The 13,987-nt window shown below is 32.3% G+C and overlaps 1 pseudogene; it reads left to right on the top strand.

Moving 5' to 3' along the window:
* The first annotated feature begins 772 nt into the window (after positions 1-772).
* Positions 773-10,663, top strand: LOC108468625 (uncharacterized; annotated as a pseudogene).
* The last annotated feature ends 3,324 nt before the right edge of the window (positions 10,664-13,987 follow it).

Below are 13,987 nucleotides of genomic sequence, written 5' to 3' on the forward strand. Positions count from 1 at the left end.
TTTGTCTGGTAACGCCTCGTACCTTATCCCGGCCTCGGGTATGGGTAAGGGGTGTTACACACCTCTTGCACTGGATATTATTATTCAAAAGTTTTCGAAAATAGGGCAATATTTTGTGTTTGGAAATTTGAGAAATCGTGCCCTAACGTACTGGGTTTTGATTTACCGTTTGACCAAATAACCGAATATCCTTTTGAAATTTCAATGCATGAATTTTGGAAATCATGAGATGATCTTGGTTTCGAGAGTTTGAATTGTCGTATCCTAACGTACTGAATGTGATATTTTGTTCCTTCGGAACAAGAGAATCTTAGCATCCAATTCGAGTATATTCAAAAACTTTTAAATGGGATTGTATTTTTAAAATCATTTCAAATTTTTGACATTAGGATATTAATTAATCAATTAGGTACCAATTTTGGACGTTGTGAAGGTGCTAATCCTTCTTCGTACGTAACCGACTCCAGAACCGGTTTTCTCGAATTTCGCAGACCAAAATCGAAGTTTTAATAATTCAAATTGTTTTATTAAGTGATCCGATCACACCTAAACAAAAAGGATTGGTGGCGACTCCAAAATTTTGTTTTAAAAAGTCGATTCCCATTTTTTCAAAATTAAAGATGGTTTCGACAGAGAGAAATTTGGAAGGTACTAATTCTAACTGCTATTTATGTTGTTCGGATTCTTCATATACTTCATTGCGAATTTCGTCTTCTGATCTGTGGTGCAAAATGTGTTCTATTTTCTATTTTTTATATATGCAATGTAGCATATGTGGATGAAAATTATAGTCCCAACTAGCATGACAACATACGTTCAGCTTTACTCCAATGGAGAAGTATCATTAGCAGCATCACAACCAGTGTAATATCTACCCTCTTTCCTCGCATTATATTATCTCTGCATCCCTTCAATTTTAAATGCATACTTTTATGTGATTGCATGTAGTCTTGTAGGATGCATTCTATGAATTTACCATCATGATCATGCCATGGGGCATTTGACATATATTATGATACTAAATATTTCAAATACACATTATAGGTAATCCTGTCCTGTATGTTGGTGTTGCTTTGGTTTTGGCATTACCATTTGATCTTTTTTATTTGTCATCTCAGTACTTCTTACTAAGAACGCTCAGGCGGATAGCTCTCCCTCTATAGGCAAGTTTCTATTAACCCCTTGTAATTTAGCTAGTAAGCTGCATCACTATAGATAAGCCTTCCTTCCTATTAGAAGTTGGCCTCTCTCTCTCTCTATTTCTCATTCATTTTATCCTTCCAAATCAACTCTAAGGTTATGGTATTTGATGAATTTAGTTTAGTACAAGATCTAGATTTAATTTTCTAATTTCTTGTAGTTGTTTATTGTCTAAAGGTATTTTCAGATTTAGAGCATTCAGTCTGTCGAATGGTTCATCGCCAAGTAATTCTGATACCGAAGACTTTTTTAAATCTGAGCAACCTTTTTGTATCAAAAGAAAAATGATACATAGTTTCTCTTGAGACATAGGTGGCAACAATTGCATGGTTTGAAGCTGACTTTGCTTGTGGTAGTCACTCAGCTGCAATTCTTCTAGTGTTTGTTATTCCTTATGCTTTGCTGCTAATGCAGTGATTGCGATGGTACAAGGACATGAAGGAGAAAACACTACAAGAAAATAGACTTTTAGCGGCGCTTTTGAGAACGCCGCAAAAAACGCCGCTATAGGTAACGCCGCAAAAATTGGTGGCGTTTATTAACCGTCGCTAAAAGTCATGGCTTTTAACGATGTTTTTTCCACAAACGCCGCTAATTTTAGTAGATTGCAATGCATTTTTTTCACCAATATCCAGCCCTTCCTGCATTAAAATCCAACCAAATACAACAAATATAGCATAAAATGCATCCAAAAACAGCAAATTTAGCATAAAAAATACAACCAAAAACATTAATTCTAAATGATACTTCAAATTTAACGAAAGATATATGATGTAATTAATAAATAAAGTATAATTTAAAATATTCTTACAATAATGTTAAACGTGTGAAAGTTAAAAACATTCTTACAACAAGAAAACTAATGTCTAAGATGGCAGCTTTTGCGACTGTTGAAACATCTGTATCATCTGCTGAAGCTGTAGCTAGAGGTCATCATACTTTTTGCTCTCTTCTGCTGCCATCGCTGCTGCCTCTGCCTCCTTCGCTGCTGCCTCCGCTCTAAGTTGTTGCTGGAGTTCTTCATATTTTCGTTGAACCTCGGCAATTTGCTCAATTGTGTTCGCTTGCATCTGAGCTATCTGGTCTCTTAACCTCTGAACTTTAGCTTGAGCTTGACTTCCGGAAGGCATATATTCTTTGGGAGCTGATCCAAAATTGGGTCGGGGTAACACGGATCCTTGAAATCGAACCCGACCGTACCTTTCGGGACCCAAAACTTGGTGATAATTACATTATCAATGTTCTCAAGATTAACAGAACTATAAGTCGAAGCAATCGCTTCATATTCCACCTTCTTCTCTTTTAGTTTCTCCTAAAAAATCAATTAAACAGTTAAAAACGAAATATATAATAAAAAGGAATGCAACATAACTTAACATTATTTAAAACTACTAATGATAAATTGAATTAAACAATTATAATTAAACATTATAAATATTTAGAATAAATCAAATATTATTAAGTAAATATACCATAATTTCTCCAGCTAAATTTATGATTTCCATCTAACCACCGACGATGGCCCATGTAAGAGAACTTCTTTCCATTATACAACCACTTCGAACAAGTTTGCGCAGCACAACAAGGACAGGCATAACGTCCTTTAATACTCCAACCTGATAAATTTGCATAAGCTGGGAAATCATTAACTGTCCACAATAAAGCTGCACGTAAATTAAAGTTCTCCTTTCTTAACACATCATATGTCTCAACACCCGACCATAACTGTTTTAACTCTTCAATAAGTGCCTGTAAATAGATGTCAATATCATTTTCGAGACCTTTCTCTCCAGGGATAATCATTGATAAAATAAATGAAGATTGCTTCATGCAAATCCATAGAGGCAAATTGTAAGGAACAAGCACTACAGGCCAAGTACAGTACGAAGTACTCATGATTTTAAAAGGATTAAAGCCATCAGCTGCTAGCCCAAGCCTCACATTCCGAGGATCGCTTGTAAAGCTTGGAAATTTCCTGTAAAACGATTTCCAAGCTAAAGAATTAGCAAGATGCCTTAATAATCCATCATCGGTTCGTTGATCATTATGCCACCTCATAGAATAGGCTGTCTTTGACGACATGAAAAGCCTTTGAAGTCTTGGTATTAGGGGAAAATATCGCATAAACTTGACTGGCTTCTTTCTTAAATGTGCCCCACCTTCATCCCCATTCACATCTTTTGTATTCCCATTCATCCAACGAGACTTGCCGCAAACATGACAAGACTGTTGGTTCTTCTGATCACCCTAGTACAACATGCAGTCATTTGGGCAATTATGAATTTTATCGTACCCAAGGCCCAAATCTTTTATTAGTCTCTTCATATCTTGACAAGACTGGGGGATTTTTGCGAATAGAAATATCTCTCTCAGAAACTCTAGCAGCATTGTAAAACAGTTTCCGGTCCACCCTCCCAAACATTTTAAGTGAAATAAACAAATACAGAAGGACAATTTCGAATATTTTGATCCCTCGTAAAGTTCTTCGTTCATTTTGTTAAGTAAATTGTAGAACTTCACCGCTTCTTCATTTGGCTCCTCATCAGGTGCACTTGTTCCCGTTTCGCAAAAAACATTTCCACTAATATTACAATCGTCGGATGCGATAAAGTTAGGTGGAAACGATTGCTCACCATGACTGTGCATATTAAATGTATCCCGCAATATACCTTCCATGTCATCTTTCTAACATACTGATGGTAAGCAGTATCAAGATAAGTCGGATTAGTCATTGAAGAAGTTCCACTAGATGTACACTCTCAATGGAAAATCTATTTTATATACCCCTGAATAAAGCCATCAACAATTAGATGTTCGTAGACAACTTCACGAAAATGCCAATTGATGTTGCCACACCTCTTACATGGGCAGAGAATCATATTCTCTTGGCTTGCATTTTGAAATGCAAAATTTAGAAAAGTTTGAACTCTATTTCGATAGCCGTTGCTTACCCTTGACAAATTCATCCAACTCCTATCCATATCGTTGTTCTTGAAGTCTAAAGTTGACAATAAATTACACGAATAAGTTGTTTATTTATATGTATAATTAAGTTATGTAAGTAATGTATTATGTAAGTTATGTATTATGTAAGTTATGAATTTTGATCTTTAAATTATGTAAGTTATGTATTATGTAAGTTATGAAATTTGATCTTTAAATTAGGTAAGTTATGAAATTTGAACTTTAAATTATTATGTAAGTTATGTAAATTATGTAACTTATGAAATTTGGTCTTTAAATTATGTAAGTTATGAAATTTGAACTTTAAATTATTATGTAAGTTATGTAAATTATGTAACTTATGAAATTTGGTCTTTAAATTATGTAAGTTATGTACCATGTAAGTTATGAAATTTGATCTTTAAATTATGTAAGTTATGTATTATGTAAGTTAAGTAAATTATGTAAGTTATGAAATTTGAACTTTAAATTATGTAAATTATGTAAATTATGTGAGTTCTTGGTGAACTTGAAAAAATATATTACTTTTGAATATATATTACTTTTGAATTAGAAACATTTAATACATAATTTCCTTCTTTAAAAAACTTATAATTTCCTAAACAGCAACATGGTCAAATTTAAACAAAATTTTGGAATTCCAATCAAATTTGAAAAGCTTTATTTTTAAATACACTAAATGAAAAGTCAAATTGAAAGTATGGGAGAAACCACCAAAAGGAAGAAGAATGATATTTTACTAAAAGAGATTGTTGAAAGTAAAAAGGAAGTCTTGAGAAAAAAATTTGGTGGTCAAAATCCAAGAAGGAACATGGAAATTCTTTTCATGTTTTGGCTTTTACACTTAAACGTGGGCTAAGTGTCATCCAAATTTTTTCAATTTGTCAATTTGGGATGGCTGCTTTATGATATTGAAATTTCTATATATTTTATTTTTTTATAAATTGTTTAGGATTTGATTGAATTTTGTGATGAAAATATTTTTAATAAGATTTTTGTATGATTCATTTTATAATCACTGTAGCTATCATTAAAATAATTTTCACTTGTTGAGAGGCGTAAAAACAACTATTGAATTTGGAGTAGTGCTCGAGAGAAAATTGAGAAAATAAAAATAAATTTGAATCATAATAGGGTTAATATTTGATATATTGATTGGTATATTTTTTTCACAAGTAATTTTAAAAATTAACTTATGTCTATTTTTAGTATTTTACTCAATTTAAAATTTTATCGAGTTAAACAAAATGAAATTTGAGTCGATCGAATAAAATTGAGTGAAATTATTCAATTCAATTAAAATAGAAAACATATCAAATTAAAAACTTATTATAGTGTAACTAATTTAAAAATATTTTCAAAAGCCAAAATTTAAAATTAATTTGGAAACAAAATAGTTCGCTCCAAACAGAACCAGCAATTAAATTTTTACAAAATCGCAACCCCAAAACATTAGTTTTTCCATCATGATAAAACTATTATTGATTAGAATTTTGAACTAAAACGTACCTTAATAATTTCAACAACCTGGTCTACTCCACTCTCACCCGACAAGCAGAGGTGGAGTCAAAAAATAATATTTGTTAAGTAATTGAAAGTGAAAATGCATAGAAATAAGGAAAAAATTTAGCAAAAAACTGTACCTAGAATAGATGTCAATGGTCGTGGTGTATTTAGTTGCACCAAATATTAATTCAGTGCTCGATAGTACCTAGAACAGATGTAAGATTATAAGAGTAGCTCCAAATATATTTCAGTTTAAGCAAATATAAAAACTTTATCTATATCGATACCAAATACTAATTGAAGATTAAATGGCGACTTCAGTTGAACCAATAGTTGCAAGAGGAGCAAGAAGCGATGGCGAAATATATACAACATTAATTCACTAATCTGAGACACATGGAACTATATCCTAAAAGTCAAAACACAAGGAATTAAAGTATATGTACCATATTTAGTATCTGATATAATTTTACTTCATATATTTTACTTCATATAATTATTATAGTAATAGTTAAATTTATTAACAATCGTCATAGTATAAAAATAGGGTAGAAAAAATTAGGTTTGGGTTAAAAGCAGTCTAAAAGATATTTTTGTACAAAATTAATTCAAATACTATGATATATTAATTTGGTAACAGGTACTCGGTATCATGAAGTTTAGTTCATTAGTTAATATTGTAAAATTGAACAGTTTCTAAGTAAATCTTGACAGAATAACCCAAACAAGAAGGAATTATATAACCAACCTGCAGTGTACAAGAAGTAACAGATAGGCATTTGATACTTGATAAGGATGCTAACAAACTGATACAAAAATTATCAATCTGAATGGCTAATCATTTTTTCAATTGCTCCCTGGAATGCATTACTTTATCAAATTAGATTCAATACACTGAACATAAATGTAAAAGTAATTAAGTAAAAAACTTACTTGCATTTCAGAAACAGATACAGAAGAATGACCCTGAAAAAGTTTAAAAATTAAATGTCAGCAAAATCCAACTGATTTGTACAAAAATAGGTCATCTTCAAACTACAACCATCTAAATTGAAAATTGATATAAGGCATAATGTGAGTAATCTAGTCAATGTTCAAGATCAAGTGATGGAGAATTGAAAGACAATGACATTTCCTCAGTAAAACTTCATGTTAGTTTTGCCTCGGCATGGGAGTAAAACTAGTTGGTTAAAGCAAAATAAGTGAATCAGTAATGAATTTAAATTGGTATGTGGCTATTGAGCTAAAGTTAAGATGGTTGGTTTGAATGATGTACAGGCATGTGATATTAAAGACCCAAAGCAAAACATAGAGTGGACAGTGCCAAAAGGAGGAGGTGGCCCAGGCTATTCAGTCAAGTAGAATATATAAGCTAATCCCCTTTCTTTATCATTGCTCGTTGCAAATATAGTTCTACTTTTGTACGAATATACTTCTCATGGTTAGAATATACTTCTAAACAAATAGAGTTACTCTAATTCCCCATAAATCCAGACATAGGTTCAAATTTACTACATGCAAAACTCTTTAATAATCATGGGTTTTCATCATGCAATAGTTGTTCAGTGGCGTGGCTTCTATTTTTCAATGATTACAGAAGGTACTCATACATTTTCTTTGAAGCTCAAAAAAAAAATTGAAGGATATCAAATCTTTAGTAACACTTATCAAAAATAAAAACTTCTCAGCCTACTATTATCACAGTCAAATTAAACTTCTCAGCGCAAAAATATGCAACAGAAGAGTTACAATGGAAAATACTTACCGATTGGTTGCGGTAGAGGATGGCGACGCAGCAGAGGGGACACTTGATGGCTATGTAGCAGATGCACGGGGCGAAGGCGATGGAGGAGATGGGTTGCGATGCACGGGGCGAAGGCGATGGAGGGGATGGTTTGCGATGCATGGGGAGAAGGTGATGGAGGAGATGGGTTGCAATGCACAGGGAGATTTGGGGATTTCTGAATTTATTGAAATTGGGATTTCAGAATTAGGGCAAACAAGAGGAAAAGGTGTAAGTTTAATTCGTTAAAATCGATTTGGGATTGCAAATTTGCGGCGTTTATATTACAAACGCCACTAAAACTTTAATTGAAATGCAGTTGTAGAAGGCTAACGGTTATTGAACTTTTGCGGCGTTTTCTAAAAACGCCATTAAAACTTAATTCACCGACGCGAAACAGCGTCGCCCTGGGCAAATTGGTATTGAAAATTTCCGGCGTTTCTGAAAGCGCCACAAAAAATTTTATACCTTGTTTTGAAACGCCGCCGTTTAAGCCAAATGGTAATGCGTTTTTGCGGCGTTTTTTTGAAGCGCCACTAAATGTTTAATAGTATAAACTGAAACTGCATCGTTTTGGTCAAATAAGAACAAATTAGCGGCGTTTTTCGGCTAAGCGCCACTAATTGTTTTACTCAAACGGTGCCGTTTGTCCAAATTTTAATACATTTTAGTGCATTTATTTGTTTATCAATTTTTTTAAAAATCTAATATTTTAATATATCAAATGGTTTATATTAAATATTTTTAAATATAAAAGCATTATTTTATATATATAAATTAATTAAATAAAAAATGATGTTAATTATATCAATAACTGCGTTAATATTTTACAAGATTTAGATCAAAATACAGTTCATGTACACAATTGCACACTAAACCACTTTTCATGTATGCTTTTGGGATTTAACCCATTTTGATATATATTCTTTTAAAATAATAATTTAGATATATTTATCTTATTTATATTTATCTTCTAAATTAAAATCTAAAATTATAGCCTAAACCCAAAACCCTAAACCTAAAATCATAAACACTAAACCATGAACACCAACCACCAAACCCTAAATCCCAAACTTTAAACTCCAAAATCATATATACACTGTAACCCCTGAACCAACCATAAATCCTAGATCACCATAAAGCCCAAACTATAAACTCTAAAAATGTTAACCCTAAACCATAATCCTAAACATATTTTTGGGAATTCGTGTGGCCAATGTAAGTGTAGTACAAAACATATATTTTATATTCTTATATTAAATAATATGGGTATTGTACAAAATGACATGAATCTCAGTAAAATCCAAATGTTCTTCAATTCTAATAGTATCCTTTCCTTGAACCCTACATCTAGGCTTACACGGCCTAAATATAATCTTAATATATATTACAAGTTCTAATATATAGGGATAAAAGTAATTAAAATAGAATCTTAATGCTTACCAAAATCCTAAAATAAATTAATTTCTTATCATGAATCGTAACCCCTAATCCCTAATAGCCTAACCCCTAAAACCATGAACATTAATATTAAAACCCTAAAACCTAAAATAATAAACCCCAAAACTCAAACTCTAAAACATAAACCCATACCCCAAAATAATAAACATTATATCATAAACCTTCAAACACTAAATTAATCATTGACATTAAACCTAAAATTCATAACCCTAAACTTTAAAATAACATAATTTTTACGGTGTTTACATAAAATGCCACTAATACCTATATATAGCTCAACAAAAGACGACGTCGTTTTCCTTAACAATTTTGCGGCGCTTTGAAACAAACGCCGCTAATTCTGATATGTTGCGGCGTTTTAATTAAAATGCCACTAATGCCTCTATAGCCACTTTTGCGGCGTTTCTACAGAAGCGCCGCTAATTCTATATATTGTGGCGCTTTTAGTAAAACGCCACTAATGCCTCTATAGCTACTTCGTCATTTCTCTTATGGCTTTTGCGGCGTTTTTAAAGAAACGTCGCTAATTCTGATATATTGCGGCGTTTTAAGTAAAACGCCACTAATGCCTCTATAGTTCATTAACATACGTCGTCGTTTCTTTGAACACTGTTGCGACGTTTTCTGAAAAACGCCGCTAATGCTTGATTATTTGCGGCGTTTGTTACATAAGCGCCGCTAATAGTGATCTTTTACGGTGTGTTTTTAACAAGTGCCACTATATCTCTAACTTTTAGCGGCGTTTTCTTTAAAGCGCCACTAATATATAACTTTTGCAGCGTTTTTTGGCCAAACGCCGCTAAAAATGCCGCTAAAAGTCTGTTTTCTTGTAGTGAGAAAACTCTTTTTAATGGTAATAATACATCTAGTTCCCTGATGCTATTGTTTCCTTACTAGTTTATATTTAGTCAGCCATGGACATGGAACTATGAACTTCGTTAGTGCTTTATTTTACAATATTGTATGCCTAATTATTCTTTTCTATCTGTTCATTGCTTTTTAACCCACTTTGCATGTAATTTCATCTTTAAAATATTCAACAGCAGTCCCTGTAATTTTTCTATTAGCCCTTAACTATCATGTCTACTTGATAGGTGAACATATGTTTACCTTCGCCTCTTATTCTTCTCGAGTGTTGATGACTCGATCTACTCGTTTTACTGGGATGTAACTCATTATTGGGATCGTAGGTATGTCGACCTCTCCTTTTTCCTCACCATGCTGCTCTTAACTTTTGTTTCTGAGGGCACTTTGCCATTTCTCACATCGTATGTTACGTCATTACAACTACGTACAACAGAAACTTGACATTGAGATGCATAAACATCAAATAATGAAATATAAACTGATGTTCTTTCTCCTATATCCTCCTCCAAGTGTCTTTACTCAAATTTTGAAGTTCAACAAACCGAGTTGTTAGTCCAATCTGTCATACAAGCGACAATGGGTAAGGATCTTTGGTGATATAACTATACATGAATTAATAATGCGTTTACATGCATAACCATTCGTTTTTACTCTCGGTAGGTTTATTTTTGGGTTATTGGAAGCAGTTTGATCCTGCGTTGCATTTGGCCGCCACAATTAATTACGGTATTTATGGTTTCCACCTTTGAGATGCTTAAAAGGTTTCAATGGATATTCTTCCGAGTCGAAAATGAGTGGAATAAGATTACCAAGTCGAGTTTTGAGATGAAAAGTTACTTGGCTCAACCAATCACTATGTATAGAGTATATATTTTAGCCTAAAAAGATTGCCGGTGATTATTGCACTTTGGTTTGCCCTGTTTCACATGAATGATCGTATTTGTACGAGCACGGGGGTTACATGTAGCTTTCTTTGTTTTTTTATGAGGAAAGTAACTTGATATATAAATAAAAATTAAAGTAAGGTTTGATAACAGAATTAAAAGGACTAAGGCAAACATAAAGTAAATCCTGAAAATCAAATCAACAACATCCATTTATTATAATATGGAAGAGCGTTCTGCACACAAACGATTAAAAATATGTAAACAATAGTAGTAGTATCCATTTCAATCTCAATTTTTTTTAACAATCTTGTTGTGATCATATCTGTTGTTTTTTTTATACAAGATGCCTAGAATTACTCATAGTTTCTTTTCGATTTAATATTTGGATATTTCTAAATAACTCAACTGTTATTATGATCATGTATTCATTTCAGTTTCTTTCGGATAATTGTATTCATTTCTGAGTTTTCCACCAACCAAGAAACTGAATTTTGATTTTTTCAAAAAAGATTCTCAACGCTAAGATAAATAATGTAAGAAAACATTTTTATTTTTTTATAACTAGATTTAAACTAATTTGCCTTTTTTATTTCAGATTCGGATGTTGATTAAAGTCTTTTTATCAAACGATGGTTTCTAGGTACAATCACCATATAAGTTTATTGTATTTGAAAAGTTCTAAAAGATAAAACTACTATCTAAGATTAAATCTAAAAATTAATTTTTGTTATAAAACTAAAACAAATATAGTATGAGCGAGTGAGAAGTATAAAAAATAGAAGGATGATTCAACTTTTACATTGACCTATAATAAGCTTGTACATGCTCTCTATTTATAGGGTTCAAAACCCAAAAATTACAATGTACTAAGGACCAACATGAAGGTATCCTATAAATGATTTAGGGGTTAGAAAAAATGAATCTAGGGATTATGGATATTAATTTTTTTAGAGGTTACAATAGGATGAAATTAGAGGCTATAGTATCAATTTTATCAAATGATTTACAACACTCCCCATTGGATGTCTACTAATGAAAATGTACCTCACTAAAATCTTATTAGGAAAAATCATGTGGAATAAAAACCTAATGAAGGAAAAAGTTACAAGCTGCCACGTTAAAAATCTTTACCAGGAAAATCGAGTGGGACAAAATATTGGTTAAAGGAAAAGAGTACAGCGTGTTTTAGGTTCCCCCTAATGGCAACATAACATTACATATTTGAGTCAACGCATTCAATTTTGTATACTAGTCTTTCAAACATTGTGTTTTGCAATGCCTTTGATGTAATCACCCTTCAATTGAGCTATATATGTATTATCTTTGTATAAGATAGTTGACATCTTTTCTTGTAAAGACAAATTACATATCTTCCAGATATGTTGGGTCAATAACCTTAGCTAAAGGCACTCTCAGTTTGCCTCATGTATTGCAATTATTTCTATATGATTTGAAGAGGCGGCAACTAATGTTTGTTTCCTTGAACACCATGATATGGAAGTACCTCTACATGTAAATAAATATCTCATTAAGATCGATCTTTATGTGGATCTAATAAATATCCAGCATCAGTATAACCGACTAATAGGGATTTTGAGTCATTTGAATAAAAATAATCTCATATCAATGGTCCCTCTGTGATATCTAAATACATATTTAATTCCATTCCACTGTCTACGTGTTTGAGAAGAACTAAATCTTGCTAACAAGTTTACAACGAAAGTTATATAAGGTCTTGTGTTGTTTGCAAGATACATCAATTCCCTTATGTCATTTAGATATGGCACTTCAAGACCAAGAAACTTTTCATCAGTCTCATAAGGACAAAATTAATCTTTAGTCACATCTAACAATCATACAACCATCGAGGTACTCAATGAATATACTTTATCAATGTAAAGTTTCTTTAGAATATTTTCCGTATAAGTTGATTGACGGATATGAATTTCATCTTTTAAATGCTCGACCTGCAGGACAAGACAAAACTTAGGTTTTCCAAGATCTTTCATCTCAAATTCTTTCTTTAAATAATTTATTGTTGATCGGCTGTTTAACGTCACAGCAATAATGTGCAAGCGTACACTATCGATGCAAGTATAGTAGACAGATGAGAGTCTACTGGATACCGATCCCACATGGTAGTCTTTTGTCTATTAATGTCGATGCAACAACTAGATGGAAATGAGATAAATTGTGAGAATAGTTGTCGATGCAATAAATTGAAAACAATAAAATAAAATATGATAATGATAAAATGAGATCCCCAACATGAATATTTAGCAGAATACTAAGTGCTCACAAGGTATAAAAAGATAGGTGATTGTCAAAGCAATAAAATTCAATGCATATCTTACTCAGCGTCACTACTCTATTTAATCTGAGACTTAAACATGCATACTAACCTCACCTTTTGATGATGGCAATACAACACTATTAAGAACAAGTAGACTAAATTTCTCTAATCCTTACTCAACTTCTGTTGTAATGCTTGTTGGCTCAAATCATCACTTGCACTTTCCGATTATCGTTATCGCAATAACACTTCTTGTGTTAAAAAATTTAATCCCCAAGATTAAAAAATAAAAGCAAGATTAAATAAGATAACATTTAATCAAGAATCCATGCGTACTTCCATACAAACAGCAAATAGAGAATAATCACTAGTATTCATAAAGAAATAAGAAAGAATCAAGTGGAGAATACTATTCTTAGAAAACTCGATTGAATCTCTCTATTCCCTCTTGTTTCGCACTTAGGTCTTCTCCTCAGAAGCTAGTCTACATTTGGTTTTCACGTTGGCTCACCTGTGAGAGGCATAAGCTACCATGGCCGGAAGCTTCAAGATCAGATGATGAAGATGATGATTCAGAAAAAAAAAAAGCTCTCTTTTTCTTCTCACGTCTACTTTTTATGTCCTCTTCTAACAGTACAAGTGTCCTTTCTTAAAAATTATTTTGTCCTTGTATGTATAGATTGGTTATACCAGACTGGATAGCTCACGTAATTTTAATTCTTATTCGGACAGCTGTCAGGTGCGGCGACAATTCTGGACGCAATTTGGAATCCATTTATATAGCGACATTAATGTGAAAAGATTGCAAAATTAAGGACAAAATAGGCTAGGATTCACTGAGTTATAAAATGCAATTTACTAAACAAAAAATGCTAAAATGTATGCTAAGGATAACTAAATGGGAAAAATTTAACCAATAAGTAAGGGGGAAAACCTATGTTCTTTCTAGTGCTATCACATCCCCAAACTTGATTTTTTACTTGTCCTTAAGTAAAATAGAAACTAGCAAGGCTACAAAAATTTTAC

Source organism: Gossypium arboreum, chromosome 8 (assembly GCF_025698485.1).
Source record: "Gossypium arboreum isolate Shixiya-1 chromosome 8, ASM2569848v2, whole genome shotgun sequence".
In the NCBI taxonomy this organism is placed as follows: domain Eukaryota; kingdom Viridiplantae; phylum Streptophyta; class Magnoliopsida; order Malvales; family Malvaceae; genus Gossypium; species Gossypium arboreum.